This window comes from Solanum verrucosum, unplaced genomic scaffold, assembly GCF_900185275.1.
Source record: "Solanum verrucosum unplaced genomic scaffold, falcon-dt-bn FXZP01000038.1, whole genome shotgun sequence".
Taxonomy (NCBI): Eukaryota; Viridiplantae; Streptophyta; class Magnoliopsida; order Solanales; family Solanaceae; genus Solanum; species Solanum verrucosum.
The window spans coordinates 4,807,721-4,827,074 of record NW_026020564.1 but is presented as its reverse complement, the minus strand read 5'-3'; the positions used below and the strand labels follow the sequence as shown (position 1 = coordinate 4,827,074).

General features: G+C 36.3%; 1 pseudogene; it reads left to right on the top strand.

The window, feature by feature from the left end:
• The first annotated feature begins 4,308 nt into the window (after positions 1-4,308).
• LOC125810344 (AT-rich interactive domain-containing protein 6-like) lies at positions 4,309-12,502 on the top strand (annotated as a pseudogene).
• The last annotated feature ends 6,852 nt before the right edge of the window (positions 12,503-19,354 follow it).

The following is a 19,354-nucleotide window of genomic DNA, read 5'->3' as shown; positions in this document are numbered from 1 at the left end:
AACTTGACTGCTCGAGTTCTACAATCTATCGATGCATAACAAGCATGAAGCCAATCCATACCTAGAATGACATCGAAATCTACCATGTTTAACTCAATCAAATCAACCATGGTGCTCTTGTGATTGATAGAAATAGGACAATCACAATAAACTTTTTCCGCTAAAATAGACTCCCCAACAGGTGTAGAAACAAAAAAGGGGTCACAAAGTCTTTCAGGAAGAACGTCAAACTTATTTGCAACATAAGGGGTCACAAAAGATAAACTTGCTCCAGGGTCTAACAAGGCATACACATCAAAAGCAAAGACTTGGATCATACCGGTGACAACATTAGGAGACTCCTCTTACTCCTGGCGACTGGTGATTGCATAAAGGCGGTTTGCTCCTCCGCCGATACTAGAAGTAGCTCCTCTAGGTGTCGTCCTTTCTGGTGGAACAACTGAAGAAGACTGGGCTTTATTACCCCCATTACCCTGCCTATTCTTTGGACACTCTCGCATGAAATGTCCATTCTGACTACACCTGAAACAACCAATGGAGCCCTCTCGACAAATACCTGAGTGGTTCCTACCACATTTGGCGCAGGCAGGAGGCTTACTACTCCCTTGTGCCACACTACCCGAAGATTGTGCTGGTCTAGCCCTGAAGTCCTTCGAATTCTGGACATGAAATTCACCTTTGTATCTGGGTGCAGGTGCTCTAGCAAATGATGGAGCAGGTCCCTTTTGCCTTTGCTGAAAGGAGGAACGGTTTGAATTACCTTTCTGCTGCCCGGACTCATTACCGGTCTTGGCTCTCTTATTTCTGAACTCTTCTCTGTCCCTCAGCTTCTCTTCCTCAACCTGTTGCACATAGACTATCAACCTAGATTTGTCCATGTCCCTGATAAGCATTGCAGCCCTACCTTCCTTACTTGACAACCGAGACAACCCAGCAACATACAAACTCATTATATTCCTCATGTCCGCAACCATCTCCGGAGCATAGCGCGATAGTTGGGTGAACTTCAGACTGTACTCATGAACACTCAAAGACTCCTGCTTAAGTGTGCGAAACTCGCGTACCTTGGCCTCTCTCAATTCTCGAGGAAAGAAATGCCCTAAGAAAGCTTCCTCAAAAGAGGCCCAACTCGCAGGTGGTGCATTCTCAACTCTGCCCCCTTTCCACTGGTCGAACAAAGCTCTAGCAACATCCTTCAATTGATAGGCAGCTAGTTCAACACACTCAGTATCTGCCACATGCATCACATCAAAATCTTCTTCAACTCCTCAATGAAGTCCTCTGGATCCTCAGTAGTGCTCGAACCAATGAAACTCGGAGGATTCATCCCCAAGAACTCGCGGATCCTAGAAGTGTCAGCTCATTCTTGTCGAGCTCCCGTTTGCTGACTAATCTGATTAGCTACAGCTTGACTAAAAATCATAATTTCCTCTCTGAACTCGGCATTAGAAACTTCCCCTTGATCTTGCACTCCCGGTGCATAGGGTAAATTCTGCTCATCATCATAACGTCTAGGAAGACGCCCTCTGCCAACCCTTCGAGGAGGCATGACTATCTGAAACATGCGTAAGCACGGATTAGACAGAAACTTGTTTAGAGATCAACTCTAACGCACGAGATGAGTGTGAAAGAAATGAGAAATCTTCCTAAATGTTGTAGCCTCCCGGTTATAGATGTGGCGCGCTTCACACGGATAACTAGGACTCTACAGTCACGGCTTCATAGACTCCCTAAGACTCTTGAACTTGCTCTGATACCAAGTTTGTCACGACCCGAGCCTACACCCTGGGCAGGACCGGCACCCGGAGACCATTGCTGGCCCCAGGTGAACCCTTGGCCTGGCTTTCTTGACTCAACGAAAACCTAACTCAACTGAATAACTCAATGCCATGCAAAGACATAACAACTTAACTAATAAAGATCGGGCCCAAAAGGGCAACTCGAGTCTTAAAATAGAATCTTTACATATATACATAGAAGAGAGACTCAAACTAACTGACTGACTGTCTATGAAGCCTCTAAAATACTGAGATGGATGTTGGGACAGGCACCGCAACATCCTAATAGAACAAAACTAAGTACACAAAATAATTGAGTCCTCCGGAATGCAAGGAGGCTCACCACTTACTCTGGAGTGCTTAGCTGGATCAACAACGTGCAGGATGCTGATCCAAGGTACCTGTATCTACATCGTCATAAGATGCAGGCCAACTGTCATCAGTACATGAAATGTACGAGTATGAGAGATGGAAAACTAAGCAACAAAGGCTAGAAGGAATTCTGGAAGAAACTGGATAGCTTACCTGGCTCAACTCAACTCAACTCAACCTGACTAACTTCTTTCAATATAAGGCAATTTAAAACAAGTGCGATATAAAGAAAGACTGTTTAAAACATGCTATAAACTCTGTGTGTATACAAAGATACAATAAGCCTGAGATGTATATAGAAATACAATGAACTGCTGTATATAAAAATACAATATTTTTTGTGTATGAAAATACAATAACTGTTGTGGGAGTTTCTCTGATCGACAACCATCACATGAGAGCTATAGTGATGATACAGCGATCGACCTCACGCTGCCAGAGCATCTTATACCCGGCCAAAGGTATAAGACCTGAACTGCCTAATGGATCCACTAGTCTAATCTGAAAAGGATTCATCTAAAAAGTATGATCCTTTTCTACCCATGGTGGCTAAAATGGTTCTATGGGGGCTGTGGGTTCTTTGAACGCTCCCCCAATTCGGTGCTCGATACTGCTCCCAAAAATGTACTGGCTCTTATGTTTTTAAAACATATTTCTTCCTGCTGATATGAGATAATTACTCAAAAACTAGCCCGAAGGCTCTTTGGGAAATCTCAGTTTCCAATCTTGTTTAAATGTAAAAACATTTCTTTAAAACTTCTATGGGAATACATAGTTCCCTAATAACTTTGAGAATGAACTCAACTTTAAACTCTTTACTCAACTTTAAACTCTTAACTTAAACTGAAACTCGATACTCTTTACTCGACTTGAAACTGTATACTTAACTTGGAACTGGAGCCTTAGAATGAAGTTAAAACGTTCAATGAAGACTCTTGAAAAGCTTGGAGGACTTGCTTGAACTTACTTCTTAACATTACTTGACTTGACTCTAACTACTCTTTAACTTGATGCTAACTTGCCTTGAATTGAACTATGGATTCAAGGTATATGATCACACGTATTTGGATGAGTTCGGGATGTTTAGAAACACTTTGAGGTGTTGGAAACAACTAGGGAACATAGGTATAACACCTAGGAACATGCATGAGAAAGCATGGAAAGAAAGGGGGAACATGGCGTCCTTGGCGCTCTGCAAGGCGCGGAGCGCCAGCCCTTGAAGGTCAGAAGTCACCTGCTGGTGCTCTGAGTGGCGCGCCGCCCCAAGGGCTGGACCTCAGAGTCCCCTTTGGGGCGCGCTGGCAGGCGCGACGCGCCAACCTGTAACTCTGAAAACTTGACTTTTCTCCCTTGTTTTGCTAACTCTAAACCACCCTTACTTCAATGGATTCAACCCCAAACACTAAGGATCATCAATCTCTCAACATACAATAGATTACAACTCAAATACACAACCAAATCATGTCCCACAACCATCAATAACTTCAACAACACAATCAACAACATCAACAACCTCAACAACAACAACTTCAACAACATATCCAATCTTTTCTCAATAACAATGGGCTGGGTGTGTGCGGGAAAGGATCAACCCACACTAAGAGCTTACATACCTTGGTAGGGATCACCCCCGACGATTTCCACGACAATCTTTGACGGAAACTCCTTGATCTCCTCTCCTTCTTTTCTTCTTTCTCTCTTCTTCTCTTCTTCACTCAAGAACCCTAACTCTTTCTCTTTTAAAATGGGATAAAAATGATCCAACATCAGCCTAACACACAATATAATCCCAAAAGAAATGGCTAGGGAAAAGACCAAAATGCCCTTAAAATTTCTGGACGGATTCCCTGCCAACTGCCCAACTTTCAATGGCCATAACTCGCTCATACGAACTTGGAATCGACCAAACTCAGTGGCGTTGGAAAGATCATTCCAAAAGCTTCGCAACCATAACTGGTAATACTCTTTACTTATCCTGAGATAGGAGTTACGACTGCTCAAAGTTGGCCAAAACTCACTGATTTCCACACTTAGCCAAATTTCCAGATTTTTGAATTCCTTCCAAAAATGACTATTTTTGATTTTTAAGCCTCTTCATAGATATTTCTAATTGCCGGATGTTACACTAGTTGTCAGAATTGATAAGGGTGATGTAGAGATGCTGAAAGCCGAAACTAATGTCCCTGCTAGTGATGTCCTTGTGTCCAATGTGTCACCTGTCAAGTACAAAAATGGTGTTAAGACTGGCAAAAGTAATGTTGAGGACAAGACACATGATCAGAGTGATTCAAAGGGAGAGGACTCAAAGAATGCTAGAACTGAGACAGAGGACCAGCTCAACTCTAAGAGTTAGCCAGAGGCAAACGTCAATATGGTGTTGAAGAACAAAACACCTACTATTTATGCTGGAACGGATGATATGGTAAGTGGCTACGTGAAGGTGACTGATGATAAAAGTACAAAATATTGATAAAGGAGAAGTGAATGATGTTCATCAGAGTGAGAAAATGATCTATGAGGTCAATCAGAATGGGAATAATATGTTGGTTGATAGATCAGTGGACCCTCAGATGAAGACAAATGCTACAACTATTACCACTGATGGTGATGCTAGGTCGGACGAGTTTCCGAAAGTGACAATCGAAGTTACAAATTCTTTTATTGAAAAAGCGCTAGAACCAGCTAGTCCAATGTTTCTGATCAATCCTTCAACTACAAATGCTGGACAACATAGTGGGGAAGCATTTGAGAATATTTTTGCAATGGTACATACTCTGATATACTTTAGGAGTCATCTTTGCTATGTTATTTGGTTCTTGAGATAAAATAATTCATTTACAAGTACTAAACTTTTAACTATGTGAAATTGTTGGAAGCCAATTTTTTATACAGTGTGCATGTGGAGGTTCTATTCGATATATTTTTTATATAGTGTGCAATTGTTTTTAAAATGATCATTTTTTTTCAAATTTTAGATGGATGATGGTGAGGATGATGAAGGCTCCCCTGAGGATCAAGCTGCATTTATAGGAAAACTAGGCACCTTTTATAAGAAGAAGGCGATGGAATTTAAACTACCTAAGTTTTATGGTCATCTGCTTAATTGCCTAAAGTAAGTGTATCATGATTTTATCATTGAGCCTTTTTATTTTCATCTTGTTCCTGGTACATATTATATCTTGTCATATTCTTCGTGCTAGGTTATAGAGATCTGTGATTAGATTAGGTGGCTATGATCGGGTAGGCCTTTTATTCTGCACTTGTATTTTACTTTTTTAGTTGAATCAATAACCGCAGAGGATATTAGTCACTTCCCCAAAATGTCCTCAGCTAATCAGAAGCAATGGGTCAACAATCGAGTGCAATAAGTCAAGGAATTATTTATGGATTAACCATGATCTTGTTCACACAGCTGTGTGTAAAGCATCCCTGAGGGTTATGTTTCTCTTTCCAAATATCACAGTGTGAACCTTGAGTTGTTAGAGAGGGTATTCTTAATTTATTTTTAAGAAACAAGCAATGTAGCTCCGTAGTTTATAGTATAATTAAAAAAATTCAAGTGCCGGTTGTGTCTTTTTTTCTGTTACTAGGTTGATAAATTAATGATGCAATATGCTATGAGTCTGTGAGATGAATTTTATGTTATTCCCATGTACTTTTGATGGTGTACTATTAAGCTACTTTATCTCTGTAGGTAACTGGATTCAAGTTGTGGAAGCAAGTGGGAGACTCCTTTAATCCCCCCCAAATGAGCATCTAGTTGGGCCTGGCTATTTCTGTTTTTCTGGAAACTTGATATGAATATTTCTCATTTACTCGTCAAACATCAACTTCCCTAGTATATACTATGTAAGAGAGATGTTGTCTGTCATTGTTTTACTGATGATGTGCCAAAATTTTGAAGTTTATTTCTCTTGTTTTGGATGTGAAATGTTACGATATATTTTGGGTACATGTGAGAGGAATAAGCTGCTTGGTTCCAGAACAGTATATCAGAAGGTGGTAGAAGAACAATTGTTCATGAACTGTATAAAACCTTAATAACTACTCCCGTTGTTTCAAATGTTTGTTTGATTTTGACTTGACATAAACTTTAAGAAAGTAAATAATTTTTTTTGAATCTTGTAGCCTTGGATCAAAATAGCACTTGGTCCAATTATTTTACTTAAAATTATAACAATTTTTTTGAAATACAGAATAATATGAATTAGGGAGAAACTCCATGAAAGGAAAATTAATGATTCATATAAAATTCTTAGTAGGAAATGTCCCGAAGAAATCCAACGAGTAACATAATCTTGTTATATAGAAAAGAATAACTATTGCCTTTTTCTGATGAATCGTATAGTTTTATGATTTCATCAACTAAAAAGGTTATCAAATAAATGGTAATTACTTTAAAGATATGGTACCTGAACACAACTCAACCCCAGCTCAAGAGTGGTGGTTTGTCCATTTCCATATAAAGAGACCAATTTCTCATCCCTCTTCCGATGTGGGATTTCTTAACATTCCCCCGTATGCCCAGACCTCAACTAGAGTATGAACCATTATAAATGGGGATCCAACATCGGTGAACAACAAACTGGCATGTGTCTAACCCTAATACCATATAAAGATATGACACCAGAGTCTACCTCAACCTCAAAAGCTAACTCATGAGGGGAGGTTTGTCCAAGTCCATTTAAGCAGTTCCATTTTCCATTCCTCTTCCGATGTGGGACTTTTTAACAATTACAATTGAAATGATCGAAAAGGAAATGTGAGTTAATGTATGCTCAAGGTTGAAAATATCATAAAAAGACTTTAAAAAGAAGAGCCCCTTAATTACATAATTTTAAATGGAAATCAGGAATTGAATTCATTATAAGATCTATTTATCCTTTTTAGAAGATAGTATGCTGCCACTCGAACTCGAGTCGAGATGCATTAGCACTGCTTCCTAAGAGCAATGTGTCTACCAATTTAACCATAGCGGCTTGTCTTGAACTCATAATAGCATATGAATAAGCAATTGTCAAGATTGAATAAGTTATTTTAGTTTAGTAATGACTCAAATAGATCAATGATGGTAAAAAGTTGTTCAAATAAGAATTTTAGGTTGAAGCTTCATTTTAGATTTGAGTTTAGATAAACCAAAGATGCGTAGAATGTACCAAAATGTCCTTAATCTTGTGGTCTTGAATATGTCATGTGAGTTGTGACACGTTGGAATTAAGAATCGCCAAAAAAGGGAAGAGGCTTTTCTTTTCTTTGAACTTGGTAACTTTGGAAGGAGGCATTCTTTTTGTAGAGGAGAGAGTATTAAAACTACTAAAATTGAAAATACAAAGAAAACATGAAGTGCTTTTGCAAAAAATAACAACATAGATTCCAACATCAAGCTATAAGCTTAGTTGCTCGGACTCTACTTATGACACGTTGAAATTAAGAATTTCCAAAAAAGGGAAGAGACATTCTTTTCTTTGAACTTGGTAACTTTGGAAAGAGGCATTCTTTTTATAGTGGAGAGAGTATTAAAACTACTAAAATTGAAAATAGGAACAAAACATGAAGTGCTTTTACAAAATTAACAACATAGATTCCAACATCAAGTTGTAAGCTTAGTTGCTCGGACTCTTCGCTTTTGGTGCCACACCCGTGTCGACACGACATGGGTGTGGGATCCGTGTCCAATTTGGTCAACCAATTTTGGGTGTTTTGACCAAAATCGATGGGGTAAGTGTGGATAATTTTAATAATTATCTGTAATCAATATAAATACTAAGGTGAAATTGAAGAAAATGAAATACCTTTTATCTAGAAATTTCTAGGTCACTCCTTTTCCGTTAATCTCCTTCCATATTCTCCTCAAGTTCTCCCGTAATATATCATAATTTAGGTTTTCTATCTCTTCTTTTAAATATTTTAATTATTTTTAGGTGAATCCCCGCACCTGTATCCCTACATGGATCCATATCCCCGAATCTTATCATGAAGGATCCAACATCTATATCCGCACCCGTATCGAACACCCACGCCGAATCCGAGCAACTTAGGCTATAAGTGCTAGGAAACATACACCGCATTAACAACAAACAACAACATACGCAAGGAATGTTGCATCTTTATTTCTGTTAAGTCTTTGTCAAATATAGAGGACCAGGGATCTTATACACGTATCTGAGTGGTGGAAATTGGTTCTGGAGTTAAGCACGCAGGGACTTGAAGCCTAAAATATTTACAGATGCTTCTAAATAGGGAGTTTAAACTTTATGAGATACTGACATGATGCTTCCTTATGCTAGATTTGCTCAATGTCAAATGAGTGTCAATGTCTGATGTCTCCAATTAGATGAGTAACTTAGAATAAAGATTGGGGTTGTAATTAGCAAGATATCTTTTGATGCTCAAATAAGAGAATAATTTACTGGAATGATAATCAACTGAATATATAAGACAATACCAATGCCTTCTATCTACTATTATACGACTTTCTCTAAATTCTTTTTTTTGGTGCACTGATAATCTTCTTTCTCAGGACTTGCACTACTGTTTCTTGGACATTCCGCAACTTCTATGAGAAGGTAATAACCTGAAGTTCTCTTCCCTTGATAGTTATTAGCATATTTTAACTATTGTCCACCATACTGCTAATATTTGGTATAAGGTGAGTTTCTGGGACCTGAATTATGTCACCTTGTTAATGGGTAGGTGGTTTGCGATGTTATCTTTCATGTGGGTTGTATGGAAGGAGAGGGAGAGAGGGTTTGAAGGGATATAAATTGATTTTGTAAATGTAAGGATTAGCCTTTTTATCTCTAGTTTCTTTTTTGGTGCACCAATGAGGTCCCTGCTTGTATAGATGATTGAATGTCTTTTGTAGAGGACCATATTTTTGTATAGGTTCTCTATTTCTTGGTATACAGCTTGTATACATGATTTTCCTCAATCATTAACAAATTATTTAACCTTATCAAAAAAATTGGTGGGTGCTTTGTGAAGTATTAACTTAGAAAATTTTTACCAACAACCCGTCTTTTGTGGCCTATAAAGTCACTTGAATAGTTTGTGTTTGCTTCTTTTCATTTTCGTGGTTCTGCTTTTCTTCTTCTTTAAAGTAGGTTTCAGTACATCTTTGATTTTTCATTATATGACTGTGAGATGACAGCTGGACATTCTGGCTCATTTTATCTTATTATCCACTTCTCCTTAGCTTTCCACATTTTGAAATGCCAAACTTAGATGTTTAAGTCGAATAAAGAACTTCATCTCCATGCATCTATGCTTATATGGTGATTTTGAATAGAATTTGTTCTAAAAAGTTATTTGTCTCTTACTTTTTGTTTCTGTACATTCTATTCTCTCATGATTTCTCTGTATGTTAGTTATTTCTACCATATGAAAGGCATAGGACACAAAATGGAGAGCTTCAACTTCCTATTGCTCCTTCTCATGTTTCTTGGGGTATTGACAATGAGGTAACATTGTGTTTACTTTGTTGTTATGTGATGTATCTTCACATCTCATGTATGTTGTACACCTTTTAATTGATATATGGGGAAGCCTATTACCCTAAGTAGTTGAATCATCGACGTATTTTGACTTTGATCAAGCTCTCAAAGTTGATCATGGAGATCCTTCTTTAGTTGACTTAGACGGAAATCAATATGGCCTTACTTTGGGATAAGTGCCACTAGGAAAATACTTTTTTTAAGTAAGGAGAAACTCGATTTAAGATTGTCCATATATGGTTGTGTCATGTGTAGCTAAAGTTTCTATTTGTTATTGTGCACAATGTATAACTAATTTATTTTTATTTTTTTAAAAAGCTAACTCTAACATGCTTATGGTCAAATATTTTGAAGGAAATGAACAATAGTTGCTTTGAAGACATAGCTAACTCAATTCAAATTGCATACTTTTGCTTTCTTTTGGTGTAAACTGTAAAGAGGAATTTGTAAATGAAGCATTATCAATACTTAGTCTCTTACAATACCTATAAATTTGGATAGGGATTTTTTTTCTCACTTCTAATTGCTACAACACTTGCTTAGTACTAGCATTGTAAGACAGTTACCTTTCTCTAGAAAGGACGTGTAGAGAATAAAGAAAAGTGAATTCATTGTTCAACCAGAGTCCAGAGGCAGATTTAGATTTTGAAATTTATGGGTTCCTACAATGATCAAGTTAATTGTGTTCACAATCAACTTTTTATAAATACTTTGTGCATTTCTTAACAAACATAGGCTATGAAAAAAAAACACAGGGTCTCATGAACCCATATCTCAAGGGCTAGAAGTGGTGATGGGACAATCATATATTAAAGTCCTTGACAGAAGTGGGGTTGGACTAGAAATGAGTTTACTTGTAGATGGAGTTGGTGGGTGCACACCTCATGGCTGTCTCTTTGCAGTTCAATGCTCCCGCTGGTCGTATTGTTGTCAAACACCTCAATCTCCCAGTCTGAGCCTCCAGTGAAGTGTCTGAAGGGTCGTCAGATTGGACCATCATATTTAAATGTACAATAAAAAATTGAATGAAACGATACCAAATGTTATCTAGAAGAAAGATTTTGATGAACTTTACTGTTCTGATTTGATTATTTTCTGAGCTGGGCATTTTGTTTTGATAAGAATTAGGTTATGGAGTTGGTCTTTACTACATCTAAATGTCGAATCAACTAATGTAGCCTTGTAGTCTATGTGTATATATACAAAAATGAACTATTTAAGGTAATTTTGTAGGGAAGTGGTTACCAAATTTCTGCATCAGGAAGGGCAGTAAGAGATTCAGTTGTTTGTTGTAGGCTAGGCTGGCAGGAGCAACACTTTCTTGGTTATGGTGAGGTTGTTGAGCCAATTGTAAAGATATGCTGCTGAATCCTTGTAGAGTTCTTTGGGCATTGATTTTCATAAGTTTGATCCTGTCTATTGCCATGTATAAGTAATTTTGGTGTTTTTCATCTTTTATAGGACAGGAGTGCCAACAATACGCCAAAGCGTGCGAAGAGCCTAAAAATTAGTGGTAAGCTTGTTCGTCAATTCTTTGCCAACATGACTTCTTCATATAACTCTATCATTGAGTTGTTTTCTACTCACCATTTCCCAATATGAAGTCTGGCACCCTCCAAAACTTTAGCCTTTAGTGGCTGTTAGTTAACACTGTAACTATATCAGGATCATCATCCGAGAACTTTAGTTTTTGCTTTAACTCATACTCTATCAAAAAGGAGTAGTGACTGCAACAAAACTTCTTGTTGTATACAGGTTCTATTAAGCACCAGGGACAAAATGAAGTGGAGCACCAAATGAAAGCTGCAGAAATTGAAACATCTAAGCCGTAAGTCATACTTTATATTGATCCTTTCTTATAATGTTTTTATCTCTCAAGTCAATCTTAAGTTATTTTGATGAAATCTAGAATGTTTCATTACAAATGCTAGTGGTACTTCATTCATTTTACACTGCATCATTTGAATAAATATCTTGTACACCGGCAGTTTTTTATCACCCAAAAGAAAAAGAGTACTAGGAACTTCAGTAGTATTTCTCTATCTCTCTCTGTTTTTGGTTCCTCCATTTCTGATGTAAAGATAAATTGCTTTAAATCTGCCAGGTTGGATGTCCAAGTTGTTGATGTTGGACCCCCCACTGATTGGGTGAAAATCAATGTTCGTGAAACAGTAAGTTCCTCTCAAACTAAAAGAATTAAGAACCTCTTGATTATGCATTTTATTTCTCTCATGTGATTTGTATGATTTTATGCAAACAAAATGATTCCTTTGAGGTCTATGCACTGGTGCCTGGGCTTTTACGAGAGGAGGTATAATACCAATCATGCTACATGTTTCCATTAAGTTCATTTTCAATTTGTTTTCGTCTTTTTACACCATCTCAAAGCTCTAATGCCCTTATTTATTGGTAAACATAGGTACGGGTTCAATCTGATCCAGCAGGTCACCTGGTCATTACCGGTCAGCCAAACCAACTTGACAATCTTTGGGGTGTTACTGCCTTCAAGAAGGTACACACCTTGCTATTTATTTTACTGATTTTGACTTTGATAGAGTAATTCAATCTTTGCTTTACTTGCATCTTTTTGGACTGGTGATTTTCTCTGTCATGCAGAAAACTTGATATTTCTTCAATGGATCTGAAAACTATATCGTTGTTACGTTTCTATTTGTTGATCACAACACTCTAAGAAGTCTACAACAATCAAAAGGTTCTCCATTTGTAAGTTGGCTGACATAATTATTTTTTCAGGTGGTCACCTTACCTTCTAGAATTGATCAACTTCGGACCAACGTTGTTGTCACCCTTCATGGGTGTCTTCATGTTCATGTGCCCTTTGCGCAGCAAAATCTGTGAGTTAACAAAGCAGGAGCATTGCCTGAAGCTGTGGTTTGATTGTGCGATTTGTCGGGGGGTCTCAACTCCCATCCCATCTCCCCAAAATCTTTTTCTTTCTTAGTTTAAGCCTAGCCTACTGTTTCTTCTCAACATTAAGAAGATGATTGTGGAGGAGATTTGCTTGAGAATAGAGAAAAAAGTAGAGTTTTGGAGGATGAAAATTGCTTATTTGGTAGCAGGAAAAGAAGAAATTTAAGGAAGAGTGTTACTAATGTCTCTTGAAAATCTTGATTATAAGCCCCTTAAATTTATTGGGTACTACTACCAAACATCACTTATCTAGGAAATATTAGAAATAATTACTCCTTTCGTTTCAATTCATGTGACATTTTTGAAATTGTGAGATTTAAAAAGGAATATTTTCTTTAATCGTAGTTTTTCGTATGTCATTCAAATATTTTGAATTCAGTTTTATATAGCTTTTAGATATATAGAATTTTTTACTAAACATTTAAATATTTCATATTCGATTCATAGTCAAATTAAATAGGTTTGACTCTTGAAATCCACGCCACATAAATTGGAATAGAGAGAATAAAAAAAGAAGCATGAGTCAATATATATTAATATATCAATATCAATTTCTCCTTATTCTCAAACTAGTTGGCATAACACAAGTTTCAACTAAGGAAAAAGGTGATTATTACGGTAAAACCATTTTTTTGGGTACCAAGTGCCACCAAAAATTTATAATATAATATCACATACATATAGATGATAGTGTATATCTAGAAACTAATTCCCTTCTTCATATAAATTTGAGTAATGGTAAAGATGGAGAGCTAGTGAATGATAGGGTCTCAATTTACAGTGGAAAGTTGAATAAAGTAGGCAAATCCACTACTATGGAAATGAAACCAATAGAGGCCACATTGTTGACTCTTTTTTTTTTTTGTAATTGGCCTATAATTGTTGGTGGCATTGATCAAAAGATGATGAATATTGTATATAACCTTGTCCTACTAGAGATGGTACTTTTGGCAATAAGTATACTTGGTCAGTGGGGTCTCACTAAATGTAAAATCACGTTTAGTCTCCATCGAAAGGAGACGTAATTTCTTAATTTTATCAATAATTACCTTCTAATTGATATAAGTGTGTAGAAATATTATTTTTTTTATCAATTTTAATTAGCAGATAAAATTCAAATATCTCTTTATTTCTATTATCAACATATATATCATTCGTCTAACTAGTTTATTAATATAAATGAAATATACCTAGCTTGTACTCACTAGTTTATATTATAGGTATAGTATATGTATCTTATATATAATATATGTATATTTTGTAATCGGATGATTCAAATCTGTAATTATATCCCTTATTTATTTTATTTCCCTAAGGTCAGAGGTGTATCCGGGATTTTGAGATGATGGGTGCTCTATAACAATAAGGTGGATCTAAGATGTAAATTTTGATCGGTTTGACATTTAAGTTCTTATCACTGAAAACCATTAAAATTTTAAAATTATAGGTTCAAAATTATTTTCTATCTATCCAAACCACTTGGAGAGGTGTTACCCGATTTTAGAAAGGAAAATAAAACAAGATAGATAAAAGATTCATATTTCTAACCTCATAGAGGTGCACCCATCATCATTGCACGACATTATATGATACTTTGGGTGTGGGTTCATACATCCGGTTAGTTCATGTGAATCCGGTGACCCCTTTCTGGATATGCCTCTGGCAAAGGTTAGTTCCAAGATGCAAATTTCTAACCGATGGAAATATGCTCACGATAGTATACATCTGTAATGATCCGGAAGGTTATTTTTGGAATTTTTCATAAAAATTACCATTTTACCCCTCTCATTATCGATCCCGAGGAATTTCTAATTGAGTTTTGAAGGTTGATTTCAAACTTTGAGTGAAAGTTGTGAATTTATGAAAGTTTTTGAAATTCAAAGGCTGAAGTTGTTCAAAAGTGGTAGAATAGGGTTCCGTCGATTCCATCAGTCCCGAAATGTGGAAATTGGTCTATGAGAGTTGTCAGTTTTAGATTCAGAGTCTTTTTGAAGATTTGAGGTCCTAAGTTGGAAATTGTTGAGATTTTAGCCTTTGGGTTGACTTTGGTGAACATTATCAGTTTGGATGTTTGGATCAGAATTTCGAGAATTCCATTGGATTCGGGGGTGATTTTAGGCCCAAGTGAGGTATTGGTTGGATTGACGAGAGGGAGTTGCTCGGCTGGTAAGCATCCCTCACTTCCAACCTGAAAGTTGCGAGTTCGAGTTACCAAGGGAGAAAAAGGGGTTGGAGCTCCTAGGGAGGGTAAGAAAAAAAAAAGAGGTATTGGTTGAATTTTTAGAAGTCCCGAGCTTGATTTGGCCTTTTAGGCGTTATGATTAGTTTCTTGTGACTTTCACGGATTTCGGATCAACAAGACCTCAGATTCGTATTTCGATAGTTTCATTGAGTCCAAACCGTCGAGTGTAGTCAGTTTGCATATATGGTTTGTGTGTACGGGATTCCAAATGGTCAATTCAATGATTTAAGACTTGGCTATTTTTTTTGGTACTAGTGTGCATCATGATTGCGAGGGGTATTGATCGCTTTCACGAGGGACAGGTCGCTTTCGCGAAGGGCCTGTTGGCGATTGTGACCTTTGTGAAAGCGAAGGCCGATATATTATTGGGGTTCACTTTTGTGAATTAATTAGTTGTAACTTTTGCGACATTGAGAGGGGTTTTGAGCAGAAATTTTGGTGTTTAAAACTCATTTTTCATTTTTGAGCTTTGTAAAATCCTTGGAGACAATTTTAAAGAGATTTCTTGTACTAAATTATTTTGGTAAGCCTTTGTAGCTCTAAAACTTCATTTCCATTGGATTATTTATGAATTTTAATATCAAAACTTAGAATTTTGATTGGTGAATGACAAGGTTTTCAAGAATTTGACTTCTAAAGTTAAATTGTGATTGTGAATTGATTTTAATTACTTTTTCGAAATAGTTTTCTCCAATGAGTTCCTAATGCCTTGGATAACATTTTCAAGTAAAAAAAATTTGGATTCAAACTTTATTTTCGGAATTGGGTTTTTGAATTGCTTTGACCCATTTTTCAAAATGTGTGAATTAAGAGTTGTTATTTACAAAATATTATTGTGATTACTTGATTGAATTAGATTGTGATTACCTGATTGAATTAGATTGTGAGGCTTTGAATATCATTCAGAAGGGGAAGTCCCAAGTCTTAGATTGACTTTGATTGATTTGAGGGAAGTGATTTCTAAACCTTGTAAAACTTGTCAAATTCTTGTATTTTTCCTTCATTGTGTGTGTTGGGGAGTAATGGGAATGGGGTGATGGGTTCAATTATTCCACTTGATTGATTTTAATTAATAAAAATGGATGAATGGAAAAGACAATGTGTTGATCATAATGCTTTGTGAATTGCCTTGTTGTGGACCCTCATTTGTTGATTGATGAAAAGCCTTGATGGCATTGTTGTGGCCTTGAATTGCTTGAATTGTTCTCTCTTCCTTATGGTGTGAAATTGCTTATTTGCATTAATTGTTGTGCACCGTGATGATACATGTAATGTTTATGCCGAAGGAAAACGATTTTGGCAAGTGATATGATATAAAGCCGAAAAATGGTTCCGGCTAGTGATACTATGTTATAAAGCCGAAGGAAAATGGTTCCGGCTAGTGATATAAATGCCGAAGAAAAATAGTTCCGCCAAGTGATATTTTGTTATAAAGCTGAAGGAAAATAGTTTTGTCTAGTGATATGAATGTTGAAGGGAAATGGTTCCGGCAAATGACATTATGTGAAAGCCGAAGAAAAATGATTCTGACTAATGATATCGTGCCGAAGGAAAACCGTTCTGACAAATATTGACTATTGTGATCGATCAAGTTCAACTTGATGCATATGATTGAGCTGATTGATGCATATGATTAATCTATTTGGCGTATATGATTGATCTATTTGATGCATGAGATTGACATACTTGGTACTTGTGATCAAATTACTTGATACTTATTGGTCGTTGAACTGTGACTATTGAACTGTAATTGTTAAGCCACGTGAATTTTGTATTGTAGAACTATTAGGTTGGGCTGATTTCTATGTAGGTTATAGTTTGAGGAGGTTTGGTTGGGATGAAAGGAGTACTCGATTTCTCTCTAGTTTTGCTTTGTTAAGCAGGTTGCTTGTTGAATACCGTGTTGTTTGGAAAGTACTTCTTGTTTCCACACTTGTGTATGTTTCGTGCCTGGATCCATGTCATCTTCTTCTTTTCCTATTTTCTAAGGCTTGTCAAGGGACGTTGAGAGGTAGTTACTTGTCATCCCGGTGGGCCCTCTTGTTATTTTTTCTTTATGTTTTGTTCTATTCTAGAAACAAAGACATTGAGACTTGTATTATCTTTTAAATTTTGTATCTTCATATTTGTGTCTTGTACACGTGACAACCAAGTTTTTGAGTTATTTTAGAATGAATAAGTTTTTCGCCTTTATCTTGTTCTTGCTTTACTTTCTGCATTTCTTTCGTTTCGTTGGGCAGAGGCTGACTTGTCTTGATAGGAATAGATGAGTATTGTCATGTCCATTTTGGATCGTGGCAACATCCTAGTAACTACATAAACCTATTAGTTGGTCATATATAATTATTTTAATGTTATTTCACGTGTCAAACCAAAAGTGTGTATAAGACTATAAGCCAAGAGGGAAAATCAGCAAAAAATCATAAGTTGATTTTAACACTTACTTAATTATAGGCTTTTTAATTCTGGTTTAACTAACCCTTTTGATCATTTAATGACTGAACTATATTAGTAATGTGTAACACCTTGACAATTTCTAAATTAAGACTTGAAGCATTCTTCATTTGAGTATAAGGTCGTGCCAAGTGATTCTTAATTGTTCTTGGGTGTTAAGGTCATTTCTTTAGTGTTATAATGGATTAGGATATGACTTAAGGTCACAAGAACCCCTAGCACAAAGTTGAGTTGAAAGCTTCTTTACCGATTAAGTTTTGACATAAAATTCTACTTAGGTCAACTTCAAACAATCATATCTCCTAGCACATAATGAATTAGGTGGCCTATTACCTACTAAATTGAAGGTATTTGAGTCTTCTTTTCGACCCCACAACGTTTGCCTAATTTCATGTTCGGAGTAAAAAGTATGACCATTTTAGGAGAGACTGTCAACCAAAGTTTTCTAAATCTGTGAACGACAACTCCAACCGACGGGCCGTAGATTGAACGACGACCCATCCTGTCAGGTCATCGATAAAGTACTTGGAGTCAACTTTTGGGACCCAAATCCTACGGATCCAACCAACGGGCCGTAAGTCCACCTACAGGCCATTGTTTGGACCCGTAAATGGACTTTGATCCTTAAAAACTCAATATAGAAGCCACAGATGGGATCTACGGTCCATAGATAAAACCACAAACCATAGAAGGTTTTTTTGCCAATTTTAAGAAGGGTAGTTTAGTCTTTTCCCACCCCTTCTAACCCTAAACCACGACATTTTTTTCATTTAATTAATTAAGTGTCTAAACAGTATTAAAACATTATTTTACATTCTTTAACACTTCAAAGACTTAGAGCAAGGATTCAAGAGGAGAAAAACTAGGGTTTAAAGCGTTCTTCAAATTTCATCTATTTCACCAAGAACTTTGTTCTTCCCAAGTATGTAAAGCTATCATAGTGTTGGACTAGTTCGTCCTCACACCCTACATCTACTTTCAAATCAATAAAAGAGTAATCTAGGGTTCTATCCTTAGATTTCAATATTTTGAGATAAGTTGATATTGATTTTCTGAATTCGTGAGTTGTTGATTTTCAATTCCTATTCCAAATCATTGAATTGTCATACAATGTGACTTGTGATTATTGAGTTGATTGTTCATGACTATTTTTCAGCATGGACCCTATTTTGAGTATTCAACGAATTCGTATTAAGTATCTTCTAAACAAAACATTACTGTTTAAATTGAGTTTTGATGAAGTACATAACAATTTAAAAAAGAGTATAAGGAACTAAGTATTTCCCAAATATTTCATTTTTACATGAAGAAAAAGAGTAGAGTTTTTGAGAAAAGTTAAAAGTGTTTTCAAAAAGATTAAATACAGAGCAGTTACCTCTTAAAGAAACCCCTTTTTGAGTAACTATCTCAACCTAGAATGTATTTTTACACTAAGCAAAGAGAAACCTTGTTTTCCAAATAAACTATGAGTTTCAGAGACAGTTCAAAGAAGTTACCTCTTTTAAGAGGATAGTTTGAGAAATTATCTCATACAAGAGAAAAAGTAATGTTTTTATACATTTGAGCAACAGTATACATTATTGGGAATAGTATTGAACACAGATATTGGGGAGAGTCTAAACAACTCACAGCCCACATAAACCATGTCTTGTTATAGGATCATACCTTTTAGATGAATCTTTATTGCTAAGTGGATCCACTTTGTAAAATTCGGCAATTTGAAATAACTATGAAAAAGTTTGAAATTGTAAATAGTCATTTTTGGAAAAATTTAAAATGTGGATATTTGGTTAAGTGTCGAAATCAGTGAGTTTTTGGCCAACTTTGAGCGGTCATAACTCCTACCTCGGGATGAGTTAGGAGTAGTTCTAGAAATGGTTGTGAAGCTTGTGGAATGATCTTTCCAACGCCGCCAATTTTTCTTGATTCCGAGTTCGTATGAGCAAGTTATGGCCATTGAAATTTGGGCAGTTGGCAGGGAATCCGTCCGGAAATTTTAAGGGCATTTTGGTATTTTCCCTAGCCATTTCTTTTGGGATTATATTGTGTGTTAGGCTGATCTTTGGATCATTTTGTCCCATTTT